This window comes from Capra hircus, chromosome 14 (assembly GCF_001704415.2).
Source record: "Capra hircus breed San Clemente chromosome 14, ASM170441v1, whole genome shotgun sequence".
NCBI lineage: Eukaryota > Metazoa > Chordata > Mammalia > Artiodactyla > Bovidae > Capra > Capra hircus.
In genome coordinates, this window is record NC_030821.1 from 39,801,848 (window position 1) to 39,827,906 (window position 26,059).

Sequence of the window (26,059 nt, forward strand, 5' to 3'; positions counted from 1 at the left end):
AGGTGCTCCTTCTTATTCGGTTCCAAGAACTGGCCTTAAGGCAATGGGAACAAACTGACCCTGGGACTGAAATGAACTATACTTAAAACAACCAAGATGACGCTGATCAGACTACCGCATAAGCAATTTCAAGATGGTTGTCGGAGCCAACTGAGCTATTCTGCACGTCACCTCTAAAAATTTCCTTTAAAATTTGGTGGGGAGATGACTTTGGCTATGAGCCCACCTTCTTCCCAGGGTTGCCAGCTTCCTCAGTAAAGTTATCTTTCCTTTACCCAACACCTGTCTGTCAATATTGTAGATTTGAGCAATGAGCAGCCACACCTGAGTTCAGTAGCAAAATCCATCCCTCCCTTCATGCCTGGGAATAACAGTTCTCTCCTGTTACTCCTATTAGGGTTCTGCGTTGTCATTTATTGGCTTCTGTAAACTCGGCCACAACCTATATATTTTTTTTTAATTAAAAACTTCCCAACTATGCTATTTTCCTGTGCTCACTTTTTTTTTCCAGGATCCTAATTACCACTCAACTAAGAGAGAGCCAGGAAATGAAATCTAATGTATTTCCTAGAAGGTAGAAAGCTATAAATAGTTGACCAAAAGTGCTAATAACCATGCTTCCCTTGTGGCTCAGCTGGTAAAGAGTCTGCCTGTAATGCGGGACACCTGGGTTCGATCCTTGGCTTGGGACAATATCCTGGAAAAGAGAAAGGCTACCCACTCCAGTATTCTGGCCTGGAGAATTCCACAGACTGTATAGTCCATGGGGTCTGTGTGGATGAGATAGTTGGAATATAAAGAAAGCTGCATGCCAAAGAATTGATGTTTTTGAACTGTGGTGTTGGAGAAGACTCTTGAAAGTCCCTTGGACTGCAAGGAGATCCAACCAGTCCCTCCTAAAGGAGATCAGTCCTGGGTGTTCATTGGACTGATGTTGAAGCTGAAACTCCAATACTTTGGCCACCTGATGCGAAGAGCTGACTCATTTGAAAAGACCCTGATGCTGGGAAAGATTGAGGGCAGGAGGAGAAGGGGACAACAGAGGATCTGATGGTTGGATGGCATCACTGACTCAAAGGACATGAGTTTGGGTGGACTCTGGGAATTGATGATGGACAGTGGGGCCTGGCATGCTGCGGTTCATGGGGTTGCAAAGAGTTGGACACCACTGAGCGAATGAACTGAACTGAACAGTACTACATAATCCACAAATGATTGAGTCCATGGTTGGGTAAATCCACAGTTGGTTGAATCCTTGGATGTAGAACCTTGGATATGAAGGGCTGACTGTAAAATCATACATAGATTTTCAACTGGGCAGGATATTTGGTACTCCTATAAATGACATTGTGCAAGGGTCAACTGTATATTCTAAGGTGATAGGAACTGATAATAATTTATTATACTATCCTACTTAGAGATATTTTAATGAAAAGGCAGACCAGTAGTTCTTAAGCTTTGTGATCTAAGAATCACCTGAGACGTTTGTTTAAAAATGCAGACTACTGTCAGGTCTGCAGTCTATTGAAATCTCAGATGTGAGGCACGGTGTTTCCATGTGAGACTTTCTCCTTGGTGTTTCTCAGGCAATGTGCACTGTTTTTCCCCCAATATAAAGCATACTCTTTCAACAATCAAGAACACAGCAAAAGGTATTTTAATTCCCCTGCAAGTATTCAACAGTGGATTTAGAATCTATCCTGATTCAAAATATTCACTGACTCAAGTCAAGCAAGAGCATGGACATTTAGAGTGCAAAGTCAAGGTCAACTATTCTGGGAACCAATACCGGAACAGGTGAGAGAGAACCAGCTCAGTGGTCAGGATCCCGTCAGCCAGTCTTGCTATGAGCTCTTGCCATATTTTGAGTGTCTATTCACGGTCTTGTCTGCTTCTAAGAGTGAGTCATTCTTACAACTAAAATAAATATTAATATGTTTAACATAAGATGTCTTGAACAAATTCTTTGGTGTCTCAAAATAGTAAGCTTGGGAATCAAAATTAGTTATTTATGATGTGTGGTTCACTGTACTGCTATTAATCTTAATAGGAGATCCAGGTATTCTGTCATCCCTGGCATTTTCCAGTCTTTGAATACTTGTCATAGGTGGATATAGATTAATGAAAGCAATACTGATTTCATTCAGAAAGAAACAAATAAAATCAGGAGCAAGCAGATAAAGCATTTTCCAGGTAAAAGAGAAAAATAACTTATGAGGCATATGTACCCTCTTTCCCAACTTGTAGGAGACTTTGGATACTTTCTTAACAATTCAACCAAAAATGACAGAAACTTTGAAATTTCTTTACACCCAGAATATCTACTAGAAAACAAACATAAAGACTATCAGACAAGGCAGTTAATGCTTTGAATGTTTTAGCACTTCATATTAAGTGATAGTTTTAAACATTTAATATTTGTGGTAATATCTTTTCATTTTTAATGACATTTATATATTTATCCCATGTCAATGTTACCACATTTTAATATTTCCTATTCCCAAAGCCTATAACAAGTATAAAACATTTTTTGCTTGCTATTAAAATATACAATTGTAACACAATATATTGTTTTATAAAAATAAATAGCCTTGCAGTTACTGTTATATTTTTTTAACAGAAAACCACTGAAATTTCCAAGACAATTATATCACATAAAAATGATTCATTATATATTATTTTGGTCATGCATTATTATTTTAAAATACATGAATAAAATGTTATGAAAAATACAGAATGCTTTATGCTTATGGGAAATCTAATTTTTCAATCCCAATTCCTAGCAATCTGAAAACACAAGTAGAACACAAGAATTTGCCTCTTTTACAAGCATCCTAGGTTAATGTGTATGTCCTGAGCGGGCAACACAGCAGAGCACTGCCAGAACCAGCTGGAGCTAAACTCTGAGTCTCAGGAACTTTGGAGGGGTGCTGTGCTCAGTTGCTCAGTCGAGTCTGACCCTGCAACCCTGTGGACCATAGCCTGCCAGGCTCCTCTGTCCATGGCATTTTCCAGGCAAGAATACTGGAGTGGGTTGCCATTTCCTCCTCCAGGGGCTCTTGCCAACTCAGGGACTGAACCCATGGGTAGTAGGTAGGGGAGTAGGTAAGGGTTAGAGGGACACTGCAGCTGCTGCTGCTAAGTTGCTTCAGTTGTGTCTGACTCTGTGTGACCCCATAGACGGCAGCCCACCAGGCTCCCCTGTCCTTGGGATTCTCCAGGCAAGAACACTGGAGTGGGTTGCCATTTCCTTCTCCAATGCATGAAAGTGAAAAGTGAAAGTGAAGTCACTCAGTCGTGTCCAACTCTTAGTGACCCCATGGACTGCAGCCTACTAGGCTCCTCCATCCATGGGATTTTCCAGGCAAGAGTACTGGAGTGGGGTGCCATTGCCTTCTCCAAGAGGGACACTGAGAGAAGGGCTTTCTGATTCTTGTAAATATTCTTCAAATTACATCACATATACTGAGGCTAAATCAGATTACTCACATATGACATGTCTATCATGGTATGATAGCTATTTCTTTGGTTTCTTGTGATAATTAATGTAAACAACACATCAAAGCACCTTCCTAGAATCACGCCTCAGTTCAGTTCAGTTCAGTTGCTCAGTCCTGTCAGACTCCTTGTGACCCCATGAATCAGCATGCCAGGAGGGCTCCCTGTCCATCACCGACACCCGGAGTTCACTCAGACTCATGTCCTTCGAGTCAGTGATGCCATCCAGCCATCTCATCCTCTGTCATCCCCTTCTCCTCCTGCCCCCAATCCCTCTCAGCATCAGTCTTTTCCAATGAGCCAACTCTTCACATGAGGTGGTCAAAGTATTGGAGTTTCAGCTTTAGCATCAGCCTTTCCAATGAACACCCAGGACTGATACCCTTTAGAATGGACTTGTTGGATCTTCTTGCAGTCCAAGGGACTCTCAAGAGTCTTCTCCAACACCACATTTCAAAAGCATCAGTTTTTCGGTACTCAGCTTTCTACACAGTCCAACTCTCACATCCATACATGACCACTGGAAAAACCATAGCCTTGACTAGATGGACCTTTGTTGGCAAAGTAATGTCTCTGCTTTTTAATATGCTGTCTAGGTTGGTCATAACTTCTCTTGCAAAAACAAGACTGGGAGCTGACTGTGGCTCAGATCATGAACTCCTTATTGCCAAATTCAGACTTAAAGAAAGTAGGGAAAACCACTAGACCATTCAGGTATGACTTAAATCAAATTCCTTATGATTATACCATGGAAGTTAGAAATAGATTTAAGGGACTAGATCTCATAGATAGAGTGCCTGCTGAACTATGGACGGAGGTTTGTGACATTGTACAGGAGACAGGGATCAAGACCATGCCCATGGAAAAGAAATGCAAAAAAGCAAAATGGCTGTCTGGGGAGGCCTTACAAATAGCTGTGAAAAGATAAAAAGCAAAAAGAAAAGGAGAAAAAGAAACATATACCCATTTGAATGCAGAGTTCCAAAGAATAGCAAGAAGAGATAAGAAAGCCTTGCTCAGTGCTAAATGCAAAGAAATAGAGGAAAACAACAGAATGGGAAAGACTAGAGATCTCTTCAAGCAAATTAGAGATACCAGGGGAACATTTCATGCAAAGATGGGCTCGATAAAGGACGGAAATTGTATGGACCTAACAGAAGCAGAAGATATTAAGAAGAGGTGGCAAGAATACACAGAACTGTACAAAAAAGATCTTCGTGACCTAGATAACCATGATGGTATGATCACTCACCCAGAGCCAGACAACCTGGAAGGTGAAGTCAAGTGGGCCTTAGAAGCATTACTATGAACAAAGCTAGTGGAGGTGATGGAATTCCAGTTGAGCTATTTCAAATCCTGGAAGATGATGCTGTGAAAGTGCTGCAGTCAATATGCCAGCAAATTTGGAAAACTCAGCAGTGACCACACTACTGGGAATGTCCGTTTTCATTACAATCCCAAAGAAAGGCAAGGCCAAAGAATGCTCAAACTACCGCACAATTGCACTCGTCTCACACGCTAGTAAAGTAATGTTCAAAATTCTCCAAGCCAGGCTTCAGCAATACATGAACCGTGAACTTCCAGATGTTCAAGCTTGTTTTAGAAAAGGCAGAGGAACCTGAGATCAAATTGCCAACATCCACTGGATCATGGAAAAAGCAAGAGAGTTCCAGAAAAACATCTATTTCTGCTTTATTGACTGTGCCATAGCCTTTGACTGTGTGGATCACAATAAACTGTGGAAAATTCTGAAAGACATGGGAATACCAGACCACTTGACCTGCCTCTTGAGAAACCTATATGCAGGTGAGGAAGCAACAGCTAGAACTAGACATGGAACAAAAGACTGGTTCCAAATAGGAAAAGGAGTGTGTCAAGGCTGTATATTATCACCCTGCTTATTTTACTTATATGCAGAGTACATCATGAGAAATGCTGGGCTGGAAGAAGCACAAGCTGGAATCAAGATTGCCTGGAGAAATATCAATAACTTCAGATATGCAGATGACACCACCCTATGGCAGAAAGTGAAGAGGAACTAAAAAGCCTCTTGATATAAGTGAAAGAGGAGAGTGCAAAAGTTGGCTTAAAGCTTAACATTCAGGAAACTAAGATCATGACATCCGGTCGGAAGTAGATGGGGAAACAGTGGAAACTGTCAGACTTATTTTTTTGGGCTCCAAAATCACTGCAGATGATGATTGCAGCCATTAAATTAAAAGATTTTTATTCTTTGGAAGGAAAGTTATGATCAACCTAGAATCATGCCTGGCCCATGACAATTCCCTTCCTCCTTTCCCTATCTTGTCCACCTTAACCTTCCATGAACCCAGAGTTCTATAGCTATGTGTTAACTATAAATTCAGGACATTAACACTGTTCAATAAATCACTCTGTGTCTCCATCCACATAAGCCTGAGAAAATTGAGATGAGAATAGCTATGATGTTCCCACTGATGGCCAAGAGGTATGTGTTGAATGCCACTAGATTGTCTGGGTGACTTTGGTTCTGTTAGAATTCAGCTCACACCTCTGCTGTAAACATGGATACCACAGTCCTTGCAGCAGATGCCAAAACATTTCTAGATTCCTGAAGTGATGGCTCTACAAGCTTGTGCTTTGAGAATTACAGTCATAAACACAGAAAAGTATGCCCATAAACAGTAGTTTAGGACTCTTGCTTGCTTTATGCTCTACACTAATTGACTTAACCAAATGATTTATGTTTATGTAAACTGTAATTTCAACAGGACGTTAAGGTTCTAAGAGAATGTATTATATAAACTAACTTTGCATGAAACATCACAAGCATATCACGGAACATTTTAATTTCAAAATCTTGTGTTTGTAAGTCAGTATGTGAATTTTTTAATACATAATTTATAGAAAAGTTGACAGTGGAATGCAGCTGTCAGCTTGATTGTATTAATTCCCTAGTTAGAGAGACAGTTAAAAGAAATAGACACTCTTATGAAAAGAACTGAATACATATTAGTATTTCCACATCTCATCGGATTGTTAGCCTGACTCTTAGAACACTTCTCATCCCACAGACTTTAGTCACTAATGTTTGGGTTTGTGCTACATCTTTATTCCCTGAATGTATACTTAATTAAAAGTACTTACTACTACTTGGGAGAGATGAATCTCTGTGAATGATAACTGTGTCAGCCTGGCACTTCCAAAGCCATAATTTGAGCACTCTGCATCTGGATGTATTTTCACAACTGTATACCCTAGGTTCCCTCTTTTTATTGAAACAGAACTTCACTCAGCTTTTGTACTTAGTGTGCCTGAGGCCCTACCTGAGCCTTGCATTAAGGAGGTATTCATAAGTATGCAATGTATGAAAGAATTCAAGAGAGTCAGATGCCCATATTCTTTCATCTGGCTTCTGAAAAAGTGCTTATGGTTTCCTCTGCAAGCATTTTTGTATCTTCTAAACTTACCCGTAGGCTTCTCTGGTGGCTCAGATGGTAAAGAATCCGCCTGAAATGCAGGAGACCTGGGTTCAATCCCTGGGTGGGGAAGATCCTCTGGAGAAGGGAATGGCAACCCATTCCAGGATTCTTGCCTGGAGAATTCCATGGACAGAAGAGTCTGGCAGGCTACAGTCCATGGGGTCACAAGGAGATGGACATGGCTGAGCAACTAAGCATCAGTACTGACCTGTGGGGTCCTTGTGTAGGACCTAAATCACTCCCACAGCAGTGGAACATAGTTATTCCTTCCTTTCACCTCTGGACTTCTCCAGGTTAAATATCACACACTCTTCACTTTATCCTTAAGATATCTCAAGTCAAGCACAGGATGGAAGACTTACATGCTCAAATACAAGTCAGCCAGCACTGGACAGAGATGTTATCCAGGTTATTGCTGAGAGCTGAATTGAAATTCAACCAAACAGAATAAACACAGGGTAATTTCATATATATTCAGAATTATTTATATATTATATATTAGAGAAGCTGCTGCTGCTAAGTCGCTTCAGTCCTGTCCGACTCTGCGCAACCCCATAGACGGCAGCCCACCAGGCTCCCCCATCCCTGGGATTCTCCAGGCAAGAACACTGGAGTGGGTTGCCATTTCCTTCTCCAACGCATGAAAGTGAAAAGTGAAAATGAAGTCGCTCAGTCGTGTCTGACTCCTAGCGACCCCATGGACTGCAGCCTACCAGGCTCCTCCGTCCATGGGATTTGTCAGGCAAGAGTAAAGGAGTGGGTTGCCATTGCCTTCTCCATTAGAGAAGCTACTGGCCATTATATGCAGCCATTTTTGTTTGTTCTTTATCTTCACCCTTAAAAAATTAAGGGTATAAGTTACATAGAGTAAAATTTATCCTTTGTAGTAATATAATTCTTCAGGTTTTGACAAACACACCATCATGTACCCACCATCACAACCAGAAAATAAAACAATTCCTTCATGCCAAAAGTCTACCTTATGACTTAGGCAGCCCTCCAATAGTTCCCATGTGTGCGTGTACATGCTAAGTCACTTCAGTTGTGTCTAACTCTGCTACCCTTTGGACTGTAGCCCACTGGGCTCCTCTGTCCATGGGATTCTCTGGGCAAGAATACTAGAGTGGGTTGCCACATCCTACTCCAGGGGATCTTCCTGACCCAGGGATGGAACCTGCATCTCCTCTGTCTCCTGCATTGCAGGTGGACTCTTTACCCTCTCAGCCATCAGGGAACCCGGGTCTTTGCAATCACTGATCTGTGTTCTCTCCCTATAGTTTTGCCTTTTCAAGAATATCCTAAGAATGGAATCACAGTGTGTAGCCTTTTGCTTCTGGATTCTGTTACTTAGTATAAGGCAATTAATAATCTTCTGTGTTGTCATATGTATCAGTGGTTCATACACTACTGAAGAATAATTTTATCCCTTTGTGAAGATGTGCCAGATTTGTTTATTCATTCTCCAGCTGAAGGCCATTTGGGTGGTTTCCAGTTGGAGCAACTATGAATAAAATCACTACAAATATTTGTGTGTAGATTTTTGTGGGAGCACAGAATTTTTTTTTCTTTTTACTTGTATAAGTACCTAGGAGTGAGAAGCTGAGTCTTATGGTAAAAGTATAATGAAAATTATGAATCTAGCAAAGTTTGTCCAAAGTAGCTATATCATTTTACATCCCCTCCTGCAGTGCATGAGTTCCAGTTGCTCTACCTCCTACCGTGCACTCATTATGGTCGGTCTTTTTAATTTTGAACTTCTTAATAGGTATGTATTGATACTTCCTTGTGATTTTATTTTTCATTTCCCTATGACTAATGATATTGAGCATTTTTTCATGCATTTGTTTGGTATTTGCATATCCTCTCTGAAGTATATGTTTAAATCTTTTATCCATTTTGTGTTAGGTTTTTGTGTCTTTTTGAGTTTTGAGAGTTTTTAGTATATGATACAATTTCTTCTTAGGTGTGTGAGTTTCAGATTTGTTTCCCTACTTTATGCTTTGCCTTTCATTCTCTTAATACTGCTTTTAGAAAAATAGAATTTCTTAATTTTTATGAAATGCCATTTATCATTTTTTCTTTTATGATTAATAATTTTGATGTCATAGTTAAGAAAGCTCTGCCTAACCCAAAGTCAAAAAGGTTTTTTGGCGTATGCTTTGCTTTAGAAAATTTTTTTTAATTTTAATTATAGGCTAATTACAATATGCTTTGTTTTAGAAATGTTATGTTCTTAGATTTTATATTTGAGTATATAATTGATTTTAGTAAATTTTTATAAGGAAAAGTTGATATAGATCAAGTTCATTAATTTTCTCGCATATGGATACCCAATTGACAATACCATTTGTTGAAAAAATAATTCTTTTTCTATAAAATTCTCCTTGTAACTTTGACGACTATCAACTAAACACACACACGTCTATTACTCTCAATTCTGTTCAATAGATCTATTTATGTATCTTTTATGTTAATGCTACCCTTGACTATAGTAGTAACTTTATAGTAAGCCTTGAAATAGAGTCAGACTTCCAAATCTATTCTTTGCCAGGACTGGATTTCAGTCCTTTGAATTTCTATATGAAATTTAGAATCACATAAGGAGAATTTTGTCCTTCTTTCTTTGACTCAGATATTTTCAATATGAGAACTTAAAAATATTGAAAATCTCTAATATTGACAAATCACGATGAAATCTGTTTGATTACTGCTTCTACATTTTCTAAACAACACACTGACAAAAATGTATATGTAAATAGTTGATCTTGGTAGACCTTGGAATAAAAGTTAAGAATCCATGTACAAAACCAATAACTGAACCAATCATAAGTGAGCATTTCTTTTCTATAACCTATAACTTCATGAGTAATTTTAAACATACCAGAGGATGTTTCTCAATGCACCTGAAGAGATTAATCCATCCTTTTTGCATTCAACTCCACATTTAAGCTTTTGTTCTCATTTTTACATATGCTCATATTCTCCTTGTTTAATGCAAAAGTATAATTTTCATGTATTTTGTGTTATATGAAAAAATATAAGAATTGATAAGTACTACTCATATGCATAATTACCATATCTTGGGCAGACATAAACAAGTGAAAACAAGTGTCAAGCACCTTATTTGGCTTCCAAATTTGTAACCTCTTAGTCCAAGAAGTGCATCTCTGAATATTTTTATAAAATTTTCATTTTAATTTTATCCAATGTTAGACTTGATGCCTACCTTGTTCCCTAGATCAAATACATCATAATCTCTAGGGATGGGATCCAGATGTCTCCCATTTTTTAAAATGAAACTTTGTGTGACTGCAATGGTTAGCCACACAATACCACTAACATGAGAAATCTAAAATGTTCAAATTCATAGAAGCAGAGAGTAGAATGGTGGTTACCAGAGCCTGCAAGAAAGTGAAAATGGAGACATATAAGGAAAAGTGTACAAAGTCTCAGTTATACAAGATGACTAGTCTTAGACACATAATATACAACGTGTATGCATGCTCAATCACTTCAGTCATGTCCAGCTCTGCGACTCTATGGACTGTAGCCTGAATGCTGAGCTTTAAGCCAACTTTTTCACTCTCCTCTTTCACTTCATCAAGAGACTCTTTAGTTCTTCACTTTCTGCCAGAAGGGTGGTGTCATCTGAATATCTAAGGTTATTAATATTTCTCTTGGCAATCTTGATTCCAGCTTATGCTTCATCAAGCCCAGCGTTTCTCATGATGTACTCTGCATATAAATTAAATAAGTAGGGTGACAATATACAGCCTTGACACACTACTTTTCCTATTTGGAACCAGTCTGTTGTTCCGTGTCCAGTTCTAACTGTTGCTTCCTGATATGCATATAGGTTTCTCAAGAGGCAGGTCAAGTGATCTGGTATTCCCATCTCTTTCAGAATTTTCCAGTTTATTGTGATCCACACAGTCAAAGGCTTTGGCATAGTCAGTAAAGCAGAAATAGATATTTTCTGGAACTCTCTTGCTTTTTTGATGATCCAGCAGATGTTGGCAATTTGATCCATCACCTCCACTAGCTTTGTTCGTAGGGATGCTTCCTAAGACCCACTTGACTTCAGATTCAAGGATGTCTGGCTCTAGGTGAGTGATCACACCATCGTGATTATCTGGGTCATGAAGATCTTTTTTGCATAGTTCTGTGTATTTTTGCCACCACTTACTTCTTAATATTTTCTGCTTCTATTAGGTCCATTCCATTTCTGTCTTTCATTGTGCCCATCTTTGCATGAAACGTTCCCTTTGTATTGCTAATTTTCTTGAAGAGATCACTATTTTTTCCCATTCTATTGTTTTCCTCTATTTCTTTGCATTGGTCAGTGAGGAAGGCTTTCTTATCTCTCCTTGCTATTCTTTCAGTTCAGTTCAGTTCAGTTCAGTTCACTCGCTCAGTCGTGTCCGACTCTTTGTGACCCCATGAATCACAGCACGCCAGACCTCCCTGTCCATCACCATCTCCCGGAGTTCACTCAGACTCACATCCATCGAGTCTGTGATGCCATTCAGCCATCTCATCCTCGGTTGTCCCCTTCTCCTCCTGCCCCCAATCCCTCCCAGCATCAGAGTCTTTTCCAATGAGTCAACTCTTCGCATGAGGCAGCCAAAGTACTGGAGCTTCAACTTTAGCATCATTCCTTCCAAAGAAATCCGAGGGTTGATTCCTTCAGAATGGACTGGTTGGATCACATTGCAGTCCACCTTGCAGTCCACCTTGCAGATCACCTTGAAGTCTCAAGAGTCTTCTCCAACACCACACTTCAAAAGCATCAATTCTACAGCACTCAGCTTTCTTCACAGTCCAACTCTCACATCCATACATGACCACAGGAAAAACCATAGCCTTGACTAGACGGACCTTAATTAGCAAAGTAATGTCTCTGCTTTTGAATATACTACCTAGGTTGGCCATAACTTTTCTTCCAAGGAGTAAGCGTCTTTTAATTTCATGGCTGTAGTCACCATCTGCAGTGATTTTTGAGCCCCCCCAAATAAAGTCTGACCCTGTTTCTACTGTTTCCCCATCTATTTCCCATGAAGTGATGGGACCGGGGGCCATGATCTTCGTTTTCTGAATGTTGAGCTTTAAGCCAACTTTTTTGCTCTCCACTTTCACTTTCATCAAGAGGCTTTTCAGCTCCTCTTCACTTTCTGCCATAAGGGTGGTGTCATCTGCATATCTGAGGTTATTGATATTTCTCCTGGCAATCTTGATTCCAGTGTGTGTTTCTTCCAGTCCAGCATGTCTCATGATGTACTCTGCATAGAAGTTAAATAAGCAGGATGACAATAAATAGCCTTGACGTACTCCTTTTCCTATTTGGAACCAGTCTGTTGTTTCATGTCCAGTTCTAACTGTTGCTTCCTCACCTGCATATAGATTTCTCAAGAGGCAGGTTAGGTGGTCTGGTATTCCCATGTCTTTCAGAATTTTCCGCAGTTTATTGTGATCCACACAGTCAAAGGCTTTGGCATAGTCAATAAAGCAGAAATAGATGTTTTTCTGGAACTCTCTTGCTTTTTCCATGATTCAGCGGATGTTGGCAATTTGATCTCTGGTTCCTCTGCCTTTTCTAAAACCAGCTTGAACATCTGGAAGTTCACGGTTCACATATTGCTGAAGCCTGGCTTGGAGAATTTTGAGCATTACTTTACTAGCATGTGAGATGAGCACAATTGTGGGGTAGTTTGAGCATTCTTTTACATTGCGTTTCTTTGGAATTGGAATGAAAACTGACCTTTTCCAGTCCTGAGGCCACTGCTGAGTTTTCCAAATTTGCTGGCATATTGAGTGCAGCACTTTCACAGCATCATCTTTCAGGATTTTAAACAGCTCAACTGGAATTCCATCACCTCCACTAGCTTTGTTTGTAGTGATGCTTTCTAAGGCCCACTTGACTTCACATTCCAAGATATCTGGCTCTAGATTAGTGATCACATCATCATGATTATCTGGGTCGTGAAGATCTTTTTTGTACAGTTCTTCTGTGTATTCTTGCCACCTCTTCTTAATATCTTCTGCTTCTGTTAGGTCCATACCATTTCTGTCCTTTATTGTGCTCATCTTTGCATGAAATGTTCCCTTGGTATCTCTAATTTTCTTGAAGAGATCTCTAGCCTTTCCCATTCTGTTCTTTTCCTCTGCTGACGAAGGCTTTCTTATCTCTTCTTGCTGTTCTTTGGAACTCTGCATTCAGATGCTTCCATCTTTTCTTTTCTCTTTGCTTTTTGCCTCTCTTCTTTTCACAGCTATTTGTAAGGCCTCCCCAGACAGCCATTTTGCTTTGTTGCATTTCTTTTCCATGGGGATGGTCTTGATCCCTGTCTCCTGTACAATGTCACAAACCTCATTCCATAGTTCATCAGGCACTCTATCTATCAAATCTAGTCCCTTAAATCTATTTCTCACTTCCACTGTATAATCACAAGGGATTTGATTTAGGTCATACCTGAATGGTCTAACGGTTTTCCCTACTTTCTTCAATTTGAGTCTGAATTTGGCAATAAGGAGTTCATGATCTGAGCCACAGTCAGCTCCTGGTCTTGTTTTTGTTGACTGTATAGAGCTTCTCCGTCTTTGGCTGCAAAGAATATAATCAATCTGATTTCAGTGTTGACCATCTGGTAATGTCCATGTGTAGAGTCTTCTCTCATGTTGTTGCAAGAGGGTGTTTGCTATTCTTTGGAACTCTGCATTCAGATAGGTATATCTTTCTTTTCTCTTTTGCTTTTTGTTTCTCTTCTTTTCACAGCTATTTGTAAGGCTTCCTCAGCCTCAAAAAGGCTTTACCTTTTTGCACTTCTGTTTCTTGGGGGTGGTCTTGATCACTGTCTCCTGTACAATGTTTCAAACCTCAGTCCATAGTTCTTCAGGCACTCTGCCTATCAGATCTAATCTCTTGAATCTATTTGTTACTTACACTTTATAATCATAAGGGAACTGATTTAGGTCATACCTGAATGGTCTAGTGGCTTTTCCTACTTTCTTCAATTTAAGTCTGAATTTGACAATAAGGAGTTCATGATCTGAGCCACAGTTAGCTCCTGGTCTTGTTTTTGCTGACTGTATAGAGCTTCTCCATATTTGGCTGCAAAGAATATAATTAGTTTGATTTCAGTATTGACCATCTGGTGATGTCCATGTGTAGAGTCTTCTCTTGTGTTGTTGGAAGAGGGTGTTTGCTATAACCAGTGAGTTCTCTTGGAAAATCTCTATTAGCCTTTGCCCTGCTTCATTTTGTACTCCATGGTCAAAACTGCTTTTTACTCCAGATGTTTCTTGACTTCCTACTTTTGCATTCCGGTCCCCTACAGTGAAAAGGACATCTGTTTTCAGTGTTAGTTCTAAAAGGTCCTGTAGGTCTTCATAGAGCTGTTCAAATTCAGCTTCTTCAGCATTACTGGTCAGGGCATACACTTGAATTACCATGATACTGAATGGTTTGCCTTGGAAATGAACAGGATGTTTTCCAGTGAGTTCAGTAGCATGTTGTTTAATTTTCATTTGTTGATTTTCCAGTTTTCTTCTTATAACTGCTTTTTAGGTTTCATATCACCAGGGTCATAAAAAATGCTTTATATGATCTAAAGCTTTTCTAAGTTTATTAAGTCTTGCTTTGCAGTCTGACATATGATATATCCAAGAGAATTTTCTATGTGCATTTGAGAAGAATGTGCATCCTACTGTTAGTATTCTGTATATGTCTTTTTGGTCTATCTGGTTTAATATGTAGCTTAAACTAATTTTTTTTGTATTGATTTTTTAAAATCTGGATTTAGCTGTTGCCAAAATTTGGTCTTAAAAATCCCCTGTTATTCACTTTTCAAATTGTACAAAAATTTACAATTTGTATGGAAACACAAAAGACCCTGAATAGCCAAAGCAATCCTCAGAAAGAAAAAACAGAGCTAGAAGAATCAGGCTCCCTGACTTCAAATTACACTATCCTGCTAAGCTTTAATCATCAAAACAGCATGGTATTGGCACAAAACTGAAATAAGAGAGGTTTAGTCATCCTTTAAAACTTAAAAATATAATTTAAGTAATCAGGCACTAATAATTCAAAAATGGAGAGAAAAATGGAAAATTGTATATTTAAGTTAAATCTACTGGAACATTTTCCTTACTTAGATTAAGTATCAATCACTTAATTCTCACCTACAAAAACAAGACAATTTTAGTGAATAACACAGATAATTATTTTAGGGGGAAAATTCTCTAGAAAATACGCACATATGAACAAATTACAGCTTTATAAATAATTTTAAACATTTTTATTAAAGGTCCCAAATTTTAGTAAACACAGAATCTTTCAGCAAATTAACATTTTGCTGTCAACATTTAGTGTGTACAAATTAATTTGCTTGTTAAGCCAAAGAAAGCAAATCCATATATATATACATATATATATATAAAATAAAAGCACCAGAAAAAAATACTTTAGTATACATAATTTTTATTAGAATACATAGCATACTCTTCCCATCTCTATCTCATTTCTCCCTCTATCAAAGATTCTTTTATTTAAATTAGAAAGAAATATTTTATTTAATACTCATATGAATTTTCCTATCAGTGTCCTCAAGTGGAAGATGTTGGATTCATTTATGTATAATTTTTATGCTAATAAGAATCCTTGGAAGTGTAACTTTTTAAACCAAAATCCTACTTATGTCTTCAGTTGGTAAACTGTCTCACAATACAGAATTCTGGAAGCTATTTTCTTAAGGTCTAATATTTATGATATAAAAGTGAATATTTTTAAAGGGTCTCTACTTTCAATAAGAGCAAATTAAACACCTACTATGTGTCAAATAGTAAGCTGTGCCCTAAAGAAACAAACAAATGAGATGGATCTATGGAGGTTCACAGTATAATAAATTTTAAAATATTCACTTTATATCACTTTTAAACTCTGAAGTACAAGCATCATTTTAATAAGTATTATTTTCAGATTGCTCTGCCACAGGTTTGTCCCAGATTAAACTGTCATCCATGGAAAACTTCCATAAAAGAAGACCTTCATAATTTCAGAGAAACAAAAATCATGAATGAGAATTTAAAACTTATGCTACACTCTAACTGATCACATAACTCAACTAAAAATAAATCTTTCAGGAAACAAAAATGCACTGTTTGGTTTATCGCATTTACAAAAAGTAATTGACTGATTTTTCTCCCTTTTTCAAAGGGTTATTTGGTGTCATGTGGAAATAGTCACATCATTTGGGAGATAATTTCTGCTCTGGAATAAATATCCCTTAAGGTTCCAATGTTTTTCTCTCCTTCAAATAGCAACACTCAACTGTGGAATGAAAGGACTACTTTAAAATGAATTGAATGAAATACGCTTTTCAAAGTCCTACTTCATTTAAATATTTTCACTTTCAGAAGACACAGCTGAAGTAAACACAGCAGTTATGGAACATATTGAAAAAAAAGTCATCCATATATATGAAATTATCGGTCATTGTGATAAAATAGAGAAAATGTGATTTTGCCGAGACTCCAGAACCCCTACTGGTTAAAAACAAATCAAAACAAACAAACAAAAAAGCAGGAAACTTTCTCCATTTGCTTCTTCTCCTTTTTTTCTCTGCTTTCACCTAATGATTTATTTGTCAAACCTCATAGGAGAAAAGGAATGTGTTCTCAGAATTAATTCTGTACTGACTAGCAGGAGACAACTTTCTTTGACTTTGCAATCATCATGCTCCATAGCCTTGGATAAGCAACATTATTTTTTATGCCTCAGTTTAATATTCTGAATACCATTAAGTGGACTATTTCAATGTGATTTACACATTTGGTTAAATGTGACTTGGCTCCAGCACTCACATTTTATCATTTATCACATCTAAGCAGAAGTCTCTCATTTTTGGGAATTTGTTTTTGTTCTCCCATGATTTGAAGATGACATTGATTGAAGTAGATTTAGCTTGAAGGAATGTGTTACTTTTTGTACTAGGTTATTTGCAACTTCATGGTTTAGTCCCTTCTATACTGATACATTGTAACCTTGATTTTTTTTTTTACTTGATTATCTGGCCAAAATTCTACCCCACAAATTTCACTTATACACAGTGTATAGCAAACTTTCATTTATAGATAACTAATATGTATTTACATACTTACAAGTGCCATGAACTATAAAAAAATATAAAATAAACACTAAAACTTATAAGACAATATCTGCCTTTAAGGAGTTTTCATTTACAGTGGAGAAGATGGAAGCATGAAGTCAACTAAGAATATCAGGCAGAGAGGTACAGACTAGAAGTCCTAACCCAAATCAGGAAAAAGAGTTACACTTCCTGGTTTCTCTAGACTAAGCCTGGTTTATGTCCATGTCTGGATTTAGGCATTCTCCATTCCCTTTCACACACACAAAAGTATCTAAGTTTCGATAAAATACTGCTGGGGAAAACTCTACTTTGGTGTGAAACATAAATTGTATAATATTTTTGTTAGAAAATAGGACAGAGAAATAACATTATGAAGCATGTGAAAAAATGATATAAATGTGTTGGTTCATTCCACAAATACTAAATTAATTTCCTTCTTACCCTTCAGTCAGAGTTGTTGGTATTTGGCATCAGCATTGTTACATGAACTTGTCTGTGAGCTGTAATTATGACAAGAATTTGTTTTCAAAATGTACAAAAGGATGAGATGACAATATCACACAAACCAATGACAGCTCTCACTGGCATCACAGTTTTTCAGAGGTAACTTGACATATTATTAGAGACATAATTTGGAACACAGGGCTCCAGATTCAAATCCCATTTCTGCCCTTTATAGCTCTTTGACTTTGAGAAAATGTAGCATTTCTTCGTTTCCCTACTTTTGAAATTCAGCAGTGCCAAAAGGTTTTAGAATTAAATCAAATTAGAATATATGAAAGCCCTCAGCAAGTAAGTGTAATCAGTAAAAATTGCGTGTGTGTGCTCAGCAGCTAAGTCATGTCCAATTCTTTTGTGACCCCATGGACTATAGCCCATCAGATTCCTCTGTACATGAGATTCTCCAGGCAAGAATATTGGAGCAGGTTGCCATTTCCTTCTCCAAGGGATCTTCCTGACTCAGGGATCAAACCTGAGTCTCTTGGGTCTCCTGCATTGGCAGGCATATTCTTTACCACTGTACCACCAAGGAAGCCCCAGTCATGAAAAATTAGTTGACTCTAAATGTGACACAGCATGTTCAGACTCTTAAAATATCATCAGTTTTCTATGAACCAGTCAATAAAAGCCTTGCAGAAAAAGCAGCCTTATATTGACTGCCACTCTGCTGGGGCCAGAAAAGTATATGATAGGTAAGCTCATTCCCAATCAGAAGAGGAAATTTAAGGCCTGTTTGGTGTCCACTGAAAAAACATGCACAATTTAAAAGTAAGAGTTATGTGTCATTTGGTGGGAATTTTTAGGACTTCAAGCTCAGAAGACAGCATCTAAAGTAATCCTGAGAAAACTGTTCAGAGGTTAAGGCAGGGACCCAGGTTACATAGAAGTTTTGCAACAAAGGGCAGGTAGTCTGAAGGTGAAAAGATTATTATAAGTTAAAGAAAATCACATACCCCAAGTTAAGGAATTTGGTGCTTCAATGTATGGGAAGATGCAAGAATCTGGGCTCTCTGAAATCATTCCTTTGATATGCACCTCGCTTATCTGGGGCCAGTATCCTGTGTTTTCACATCCTGAGTTTCCTCAGAGCTCACCATAAGGAGTGACTGCAGTTTGATGGCTGCTGGATGGCAGGTATTCTTTCCTTTCTGAGTTCCCTCAGGGCTCACCAGCTCACCGTCCATGGTGGCTGCAGTCACTGATGATTGTGACATGTTCGTTTACTGAATTTGCAGGAAATAATCCATTTCTTACTGGACTAGCACGTGTGTCTACACACTATACCTCTAATCTGTGTCAGTACCACTTAAAAACTATTAACGTCATTAATCTTAAAAAAATAAAAAAGAAACTCAGAGGAAATGGAAGCAGACCCACAATCTGTCTGAAATAAGTAACTGCATTAAGACACTGACTTCTGGAAGCTTTGAACTGCCTCAGTGACTTCTGTCTCCTGAGTCTTCTCCTGGCATCAGATCTGTAGTAGAAGGAGAATATCAAGTTTTTTCCTCTTAAGTCACCATGAGCTTAGTCATCGTATTGCCTCCAGATCTGGATTTCAGTTAATGAAGTTGTGGTAAACAAATAACTTGATCCAAAATCTCTTCATGTTTACAACCCAAAAGACCCACCCTACTGATGCTTTTCCTGTTCTGATTTATAACTTTCTTTGTGAATTTTGGAGAAATACAGTCATATTTGAAGATAGAACTAAAGTTGTATTTAGTTAAATGCATAACCACTACTTACTATCTGGGATCTTAAAGAAAACTTTAAAAAAATTATGCTTTCTTCTCTACATAATGCTGACTTTAAAAAATAAAGAAAAAGCACAATGTAACAGTGGCAAGTTAAGTTTTATTTGGGGCAAAATGAGGACTGCAGCCCGGGAAATGTCACCTCAGATAGTTCTGAGAAACTGCTCTGAAAAGGTAGGGGGAAGGTCAGTATATACATGATTTTGGAATAAATGCAATCAAGCACATATTTTTTACAGAAGCTTTCTGCTAGTCACAAGAAACATATGTCACCGTGAAGGATTTTAGTACTTTTCTAGATATGAAGAGATGCAAGAACTGGGCTCATAAAATTAGCTCCTAAAAATATCCATCTGAAGACCTGTCCTGCCAGTTTTTCCCCAAGCAGAGTGCCTCATTTCTTCTCTCCACCCTAAACTCCTTTCAGGTCTGTTGAAGGTCAGCTGCTGCAGCAACACATGGTTTATTTCTTATAAAGGTAGATGGCAAGCAACCATAGCAAGTGCCAATTTATACTTGAGAACAGTGTCTGGGATTTAGACATATTCCAAAGTTCCAGAGAAAATACTGGTAGAAAAATTTCTTAGTGAACATCTAGACCACCCAAAATTGGCACCTCATGATGATAGGGCTGTAGAGAAATTCTTCCACTTAACACATTTAGAAGCAGAAAACCTGGGCTTAGGCTTCAGTTCTGTCACTAAGTTGTACTTCTGTGGCCAATTTGTTTAACTTCTCTGGTCTTGTTTTGCTCTCCTGAACAATCAAAAAGTGGAGTCATTCTCTAAGGTTCTTTTTAGATCTCCAAAGTTTATGATTTTTCCGTTCTAAATCAGTCAATTCATATATATCTAAGAAACTTCTATTATTGTCAAAGGACATCTTTAGCCTTATGTATTCACTTTATAACATTGCATTTTGCTTCAGTATATGATAATCATTTGGGATGTGGAACAATCTTGCTGAAAAAGTCAATCAATGAATATTCAGCTCTGTGTTAGCATAAATTCTTATAAATGCTTTTGACCATTTTTTTCTTCAAAAATTGTCCTTTCAAAAAAAGCAACACTCTAATCCTAAAAACTTCATGTCAGCTAGTTGAAGCCTAAATCCTATTAACAAAATGAAGCACTTCTTTCTATTTATTTCACTGAAAATATCAAATATCTTATTTTCTATACATAAACTCTTGATTTCCATTTCCCACAAACATTTCCCCTGAAAACCACTACAAATGATGACTCCAATTAGAAAAAAATTTAGTTAGAAAAATGTAAATGTATGCATAGGCTGATTAGGAAGTAGGAATCATGGAGACATAGTAGTCTTTTTAGTCATAGCAGGCAGTGTATCCCTGTGAATTGTGCTTAATTTTTTCACGGAGTACTGAGATAATCAAATGGAAAATAAACATAGGGTCAGCCCAAGTGGGGAAGTCTAACTAGAGATTTCACTGAAATGACTGGAAAAATCAGTATAAAAATTATCTAGAAATAAACCCACCCCCCAACCAACCTCAATTCTTAAAAAGAAATTTGGGTACCTTCAAGCCTGGTAATGATGCAGTGGGGGAAAAAAAAGATTCCTTTTGAGATGCTGAAACCACAAGTCCCTTTCCAGGAGTTTGCAGCATAGATTCATGTTACCTAGTTTTTGACAAAGAAAATGAAAAAAGACGAAATTAGTTGAAAGTGATCTGGCGTACTGTTTTTCCCAGGCATGTTGCAGAAATAAACACATAACTTTCTAGCTACACAGTGAATCCAAAGGTGATTTATAACAAGTTAGCAAAAGTTTCTCTTTCTTCAAAAACTTTACCACCATCTTAAGAAAATCCTATTTTTATGGTAGCTCTACAATCACTACACCGACTCAATGGACATGAGTTTGGGTAAACCCCGGGAGTTGGTGATAGACAGGGAGGCCTGGTGTGCTGCGACTCTTGGGGTCGCAAAGAGTCAGACACGACTGAGCGACTGAACTGAACTGATAATCACTACAGGAGAGGCATCCCTTGAGTTCATGCAAAAACTCAACTTGAACAACCATGAGCATCAGACTGGCTATAGGGTTCTCAAAGAATGTGGAGATTCCAAACACACAAAACTGATAAAATTGTACCCACACATAAAATATATCAAAACCCCCAAATCCTAGGGATAAGATGAAGAAGAAACATGAACAGCAGTTAGAAGGCATAGACTTAAAGATTCTTTGCTGGATCAAACTTTAGTCAGATTCCTGAACATCTCTTAGGTTCATCTGTTCACTTTCTTATAAAATCCAGTTTTAATAAAAACTCTGCATGTGAGTTTAGCAAGAACTGCCCACTTCAATATCTGGTTACCCTGGTGATCAGATTCCTTATCCTCTCCCAGGTAATGCCTTATTACTCCAGTTGGTTTTTAGTAAGAATTCTGTTAGGTCAGTTTAGCCAGAATCGAGTAACAATCCCTGATGTTTTCTCTTATTTTTCCATCCCCTGAACCCTGCCTTTGGCTTTAAATTCTGTTGCCCAGTGCAAATTCACACATAAATGAATATTTATTGATTAGTAGGGCTGTTATGAGAATTCAGTGAAGGAATGATGAAATTTTAAATAAATGTTAGAAGGGTAATTGTCTGTATAGGGCAAAAAATAAAGAGAAATATATGGAAAAAAGCAAATCCATATGAATTTGAATCATATGTGAAGGACAGTTATAACAATTTTAGAAGAAAACTTAAAAGAATATTTTTATGTTAAGTACCAAAATGGATCAAGATTGATAAATACTTTTGTAATAAAATTGAGAACTTTTATTCACTGATATACTTCCAAAATTGATGATCAAGCAAAAAATGATTCCTTTCAAAATATTATTGTTCCTTGACAATGCACTTGGTAACCCAAGAATTTTGATGGAGATGGACAATGAGATTAACATTGTTTTCATGCCTGCTAACAAAACCTCCATTCTGCAGTCCATGGATCAAGAAGCAATTTTGACTTTCAAAAAATGTATTATTTAAAAAATACATTTTGTAAGGCTAGAGCTGCCATTGATAGCAATTCTTCTGATGGATCTGGCAAAGCTTATTGGAAACTTTCTGGAAAGGACTACCATTCTAGATGCCATTAAGAACATTCATGATTTATGAAAAGTCAAATTGTCAGTATTAAGAAGTGTCCCTGTAAATCCTCATTCTGTTTTATTTTAAGAAATTGTCACTATCCCAACCTTCAACAACACCACCCCTGATCAGTCAGCAACCATCATCATCCAGGCAAGACTCTCTACCAGCAAAAAGATTATGATTCACTAAAGGCTCAAATAATGGTTAACATTTCCTAGTAATAAGGTATTTTAAAATTAAATTGATGTGTGCTCAGTCGTGTCCAAGTATTATAACTTCTGGACCATAGCCGGCAGGCTCCCCTGTCCATGGGATTTCCCAGACAACAGCACTGGAGTGGCTTGCCATTTCCTTCTCCAGAATTTTTCCGACTAGGGATCAAACATTTCAGGTGGACTGTTTACTGCTGTGCCACCAGGGAAGCTCTGCACACTTTAATAGACTACAGTGTGATAAAAACTTAACTTTTACATGCCCTGTGAAAACAAAAAATTCTTGGGATTCACTTTATTGTGATAGTCATTTTACTGTGGATGGTCTGGAACTGAACCCTCAATATGTCAAGGTGAGCCTGTATATAGCAAAACTATTAAAAAAGCAAGGAAATGATAAACCCCAAATTCAGTATTACTTGTTATTCCCAATGAAGGAGAGAGAATAGAAGTGTAGGACAAATAAGAAAGTTCAAAGATAATCGTAAATTTCTGCTTTTTAAGCTGGTGGTTTCATAGGTGTTTGTCACTATCTTTTATACCTACACAAAGTAGGTATAAACTTTCTTGAGTATACTCAATGTCAAGTAAAAAGGGTGAAAGATGAAATGAAAACAAGGTATTTATATCTTTTATATATTCTGTACGCAACTCACTCTCCAGCAAGCATCTTGCAAGAATGTTTATGAAAAACTATATAAAAACAAATTGGATCTAAAAGCAAGTATCTCATTTATTACTTTATGTTTTACAGATTTAACATAGTGGTTAGAAGCAAAATTATAAAAATCTAAGTTTCTCGGTCTTCTCTGTTGTGATTAAAAGGTGATTGATAAGATGTTGTCTTCTTTATGACTGGAGGAAGACAGAGCAGTATTATATTTTGCTTTATAGTTTACACAGTGCCAATAGGTTTTATTTTAATTAGAGGATTTGTAGAAAAAGAAAAGAATCAGGAAAGTATTATGAACTGTGAAGTATAAAAAAATATCTTGGAGACTTTGAAGTTTGCTGACAGTTCTCTTGTGCTTTCGCAATTTTTTTTGGTGCTGTTTTTTTATAAAATGTATTTGTTTTTCCACCCTGTAAGAAAAATAGGAGCTAATTATATGTAGTATTCCAAAAACAGATAAAAGCTTCACCCAGCTATGTGACCTTAGGCAAAATCATTATTCACTATAGGTTTCAATTATTTTATTTGCAAGTCAGAGTGGTGGACATCAGCTCTTAAATTCTTTTCTGTGAGGATAATCCAAGGAGACGGAAAACCTTTTACAAATACATCATTATCTACAATTACAAACCTGCAAGCTGTATTCTCTTATGGGTAACATAAAGCAGAAAATTCATTTCAGTAATGTTCACTGCATTGCAGCAGTTGCAGTGAACAATACAATACCTTTTCACAGATATAACTGGGAACCTGAAGGAGCATTGGGTTTCTTGTTCCCATGGAGATATAACCTCAATTAAAATTCTATTCTCATCTCTATGAAACTGTGCAGAAGAATCCAAAAATCAAGAATGATACTGAGAAAACTGCTGAGCTTTGTAACAGTCCATACTCTTCTGCACTGATTTAATTAACTCTTATTAATCAGAATGTGCAGCATAATAGCTTCTGGAGTATTTCCAAATTATGTATTACCAAACCCCACCCAGGGCCACTAAGTCAGAATTTCTCAGGGTGTGTCCCTGGTATATGGATTGCATTGGGTGATCCAAGGATGGAAACACTGATTTAACAAAACTCATCTTCCAGATATAATCTGCAATGGATTAAAAAAAAAAAGGAGAGAATAGAACCAAGACATCTTTAACAATTAAAATGTTAATATCCCCAAAGAGCAGTCCACAACTCATCATTGTCATTTGTTGGAATTTTTTCATACTAACTGTCCAAAAAGCAATGACTATGATCGGAAGAAAAGTTATGACCAACCTAGACAGCATATTAAAAAGCAGAGACATTACTTTGCCAACAAAGGTCCATCTAGTCAAGGCTGTGGTTTTTCCAGATGTGAGAGTTGGATTATAAAGAAAGCTGAGCACCAAAGAATTGATGCTTTTGAACTGTGGTGTTGGAGAAGACTCTTGAGAGTCCCTTGGACTGCAAGGAGATCTAACCAGTCAATCCTGAAGGGGCTCAGTCCTGGATATTCATTGGAAGGACTGATACTGAAGCTGAAATTCCAATACTTTGGCCACCTGATGCAAAGAAACTGACTCATTTGAAAAGACCCTGATGCTGGGAAAGACTGAAGGTGGGAGGAGAAGGGGACGACAGAGGATGAGATGGTTGGATGGCATCATCAACTCAACGGAAATAAGTTTGAGTAACTCTGGGAGTTAGTGATGGACAGGGAGGCCTGGCATGCTGCAGTCCAAAGGGTCACAAAGAGTCAGACATGACTGAGCAACTGAACTGAACTGAACTGATGATGGGAAGTAAGACTTTAGGTCTTTGCAAAGAATCATTTACCCACCTATGTAGCAGCTATAATAAATACCAGGTTTTGAAGCAGCCTATCTATTAAAACATTATAAGGAAAAGATGAACAACTAGTAAATTACAAATTCAAAGGAGAGTGCTTTCTATTACCTATAGGATAATAAGAACTGATATCTGTTGGATATTTATCCAGGTCCAAACATCATGCTAGAAACTTAATAGATTCTTTCTAGTCATAGTCAGTTAATTCCCCATTAGAAGATGAACAAATGGAAGCTAATTGAGGTAAAATACTTCCCAAGGGCTTGAAATTAATAAATAGCAAACTCAATGCATGTAAAATCAGGTCTCATGATTGCAAATTTTGCTGGATATGATATCAGTGATGGCATTCCCCATTATTTGGAATTATATGGACAGAAAGAAAAAAGTTTTCATTATGCTACTCTCTCTACTGTTGATACAAACATCATTGGTATTATAGAAAGCAAAGGCCCAAAGCAAAGAGAAAGAACAAAGGGAGATGCCTCTGTTCTGTAGCCATCCCCAAAAAGAGAAGAAAATTCCAGAAAACAAAATACATAGACAGTCTTCCTCCCTCTCCACTGTGGCATGTGGAGGTAGAGTGAACTATAAGCCAGTTTGGTTTTCCTAAAAGTATTATTTGGATGTGGGTGTAGGTTGGATATGACCGCAAATACAGACAGGTGTCAAAATGAAAAGTGCATACAGGGCATAGAGTGAAAAGCCAAACTGGAAGGATTAGGAGACCCTGAAGATGAGTAGGCAGTGGGAAGTCTTTTATGGAAAAGAATAAGTCAAAGAGGGGCTTCTTTTGTGGCTCAGTGGTAAATCATTGGCCTGCCAATGTAGGAGACATGGGTTCGATCCCTGGGTGGGGAAGATCCCCTGGAGA

At 37.6% G+C, this 26,059-nt stretch overlaps 1 long non-coding RNA gene across 1 annotated transcript in view; it reads right to left on the minus strand.

The window, feature by feature from the left end:
* LOC108637494 overlaps positions 1-20,998 on the minus strand; it is a 70,885-nt gene extending 49,887 nt beyond the window's left edge. The window contains exon 1 of the long non-coding RNA XR_001919100.1: positions 20,906-20,998. This is a non-coding gene — a long non-coding RNA (uncharacterized LOC108637494). The remainder of the gene's footprint in view (positions 1-20,905) is intronic.